The sequence below is a fragment of the Lycium ferocissimum genome, chromosome 1 (assembly GCF_029784015.1).
Source record: "Lycium ferocissimum isolate CSIRO_LF1 chromosome 1, AGI_CSIRO_Lferr_CH_V1, whole genome shotgun sequence".
Classification (NCBI taxonomy): Eukaryota; Viridiplantae; Streptophyta; class Magnoliopsida; order Solanales; family Solanaceae; genus Lycium; species Lycium ferocissimum.
The window spans coordinates 1,224,718-1,227,728 of NC_081342.1; positions in this window are offsets into that span (position 1 = coordinate 1,224,718).

Sequence of the window (3,011 nt, forward strand, 5' to 3'; positions counted from 1 at the left end):
TTCTGTACTTGGAATTATGCTAATTCGTATAAAAAGGTTCTCATATACCAGTAGCATTCGAGTATCGACAGTCTTTGATAGTCAATTGGCCGAGCATAGCGATCCTTCAACTCCTTTAGTCCATATAATGCCAGAGTTACTATCATCGCATGGTTTGACTTATTTTTCTTTTGCTAATTGAATTCTTGCATCAAGTCAAATGTCCACACATTTTGGACACAACTCCAACCACTTCCTTCCTTCATACCTAATAGTCCCCTGGATTAATGAATCAATGATGACATTAGAATTCATTAGGTTTCTTATATAATACCTGACTATACCGTGCTCCTTCAGCCGTTAAATAGTGCATTACATTTATTCATACGTATATACCATTATTGGTTTGGACCGGAAAAAAAACTGTGCAGGATTTCGCTTTTCTTCTGCGATGCGGAAGGAAAGCACAATGTTCTGAGACCTTTCGCTTTCCTATCGCGATGCGGACGGAAAGCGCAATGTCCTGGGGCCTTCTGTGCAGGGCTCCGCTTTCCTTCCGCGATGCGAAAGGAAGGCGCAATGCTCTAGGGCTGATTTTTGAATGGCAAGTCAATGATCTAGCCTTGGCCTTTCAGAGTGACATAAGGTCATAACCTCTGAATTAATTTATGGAGCTCGTATTGAATCCAAGGAATTAGCTTAGTGATGATAAACATGATAATACGGTAAGGACCAATCAAATAAGTAAGGCATTAAGATATGAAATACATAGCGTAGGAATGGAATGAAGTTGTTATGGAACGCTCATGTTCATGTTCTAGTTGAGTTCGTGCCAAAGAAAGAAGGAAACGAACACCTTGATCTCGTATGTATATATATATATATATATATATATATATACACACACACACTTCTAGGGTGGACTTTCCCGTACTCGTTAACTTCCTTCCCATATCGATATCTCTTTGTTATCACTTACTAACTAATCTAATCTATAAATCGTAATACTGTATTTAAGTTCCTGATGTCAACTTTCTTTATGTTTCCAATAGGTCCCAATCCGTCGAAATCTGGGATGCAACTAATCCCAGTTTCTTAACTACTAATCATTTTTCCCTCCAGGGTTCCTCCTTTAAATTAAATTAAAATCACTCTAAAACTTCTCTTTAAAAGCGTCCCATAATTGTTCCTTCAATCATGACTTAGCAAACGGCTGATGGTCACAGTTTCCCTTTACTCTTTCTCTATAGACATGCAAATAATTCAATTTGCAAAAATTTTGACAAAGTTTCCTCTATAATTCTTACTACCTCATTCCCGCACACAGCCCAGAAAATACATCCAATGCCCCTCAGAGCAATCACGAATATCCGTAATATCTTGCTTAAGTCCTTATATCAACGTCTATCCATATTAATAAAACAGGAACATACCTTTCGAATGAATGACTTCAATCCTTAGCAATTCTCTCATAACGGCATAATCAATTGCTTATCCATGATCAAAGCATTTGGTTAGGTTCAAGGACGTCATATCCTATGATTTAGCTCTATGGCTCGATCTAAGATAAGAAAGAAAGGTCAATGGTTCCTAAATGCCCTGCAGCCTCTTGTTTATAAGTGTGGCGCGCTTCACACCCATAAACAAGACTCTACTAGACATGACTTTGTGTGTGTGTGTGTGTGGGGGGGGACCCCTAGGACGAACTGCTCTGATACCAATTTGTCACACCTCAGTCCTGATAGGGCATGATGGGCACTCGGCCCTTTACTTAGAGCCGAGCGAACCCACTGGTTCTCATTATATTCATAATCTCACTGGACTCTTAGTCACGAAATGTAATGCATAATGAAAGCTTTTCAGAAACACTCTTTTTATTTTTTTCAAATCAAGTAAAATCTGTAATCATATGAAATTTGTAATATAATGCATAATGATATATCGGCTTGCAGAACTGCTTGCAAGACTGACATGTTATATACGTGACTCTGTCTGTAAAGTCTCGAACGTAAATCAATATACCATGACGTAGATACTCTGGCTCGGCAACACTCCGGAAGAAAATAAAGCTCGCCAATCCAGGTGGAACATCTTCTAGCCTTATCCTCTACTCACCTGTATACACCTGCGTGGCATGAAACGCAACGTCCACAAGAAGGGACGTTAGTACGAATAATGTACTGAGTATGTAAGGCATGAATAACAACATAATATGGATATGAAAAGTAACAAGGAGTAAGAAAGATAACTTATACATCTGAATGCCTCATAAGGCGGATGTCATGCATGCTTAGCCTTTTTAAAAAAAATATTTCTATACATATACATAGTACCATGCCCGGCCATTAAGGATCGGTGTCATATATGTAGTATCATGCCCGGCCATTAAGGCTCGGTGTTATCATCATTAGCCCGGGTCCGGGACAATATCATAACATGCCCACTGCAGTGGTGTTCACATCTACGTGCCATGCCCGGCCGACTATAGCGCGGCGCGGTGTGAGAAAATATATACATATATATAAAGCATGCATGACAGTCAAATAAAATCTATAAATACATCGGAGTGACGTAAGGTCGGTAACCTCCGATTATATTATGGAATAATCAGCATCGCTTTATCTCACCTTGAAAGAACGATTATTATAAGGTGAGACTATCGATGAAGAATAGCATCAAGAGAAAACATAGAATAAGATCATAAATCTCATAAGGCGTCAATTCATATACTTTGGAAGATTTATAAATAAAGTCACCATCTATGAATAAATTGAGAAATCAATAATTAGCTCGACATTCTCATATCGTCATTGGAAAACATCTATGGATTACTGATGTGCCGCGAATTCGTGGCACATTCGATGCTTTTTTACTATGAACTTTGGCTGTTTTTAAGTAAGTCTGGTTCTCTTTGATATGTTTTTGTTGTGTTTTAGGAAAGCAGTGGCCCAAAAGCAAAAAGCTAAGAAAAACAGAAAAATTGGCCAGAAATGAGAATCGACGGTTCGTCGATCAATCGACGAACCGTCCTT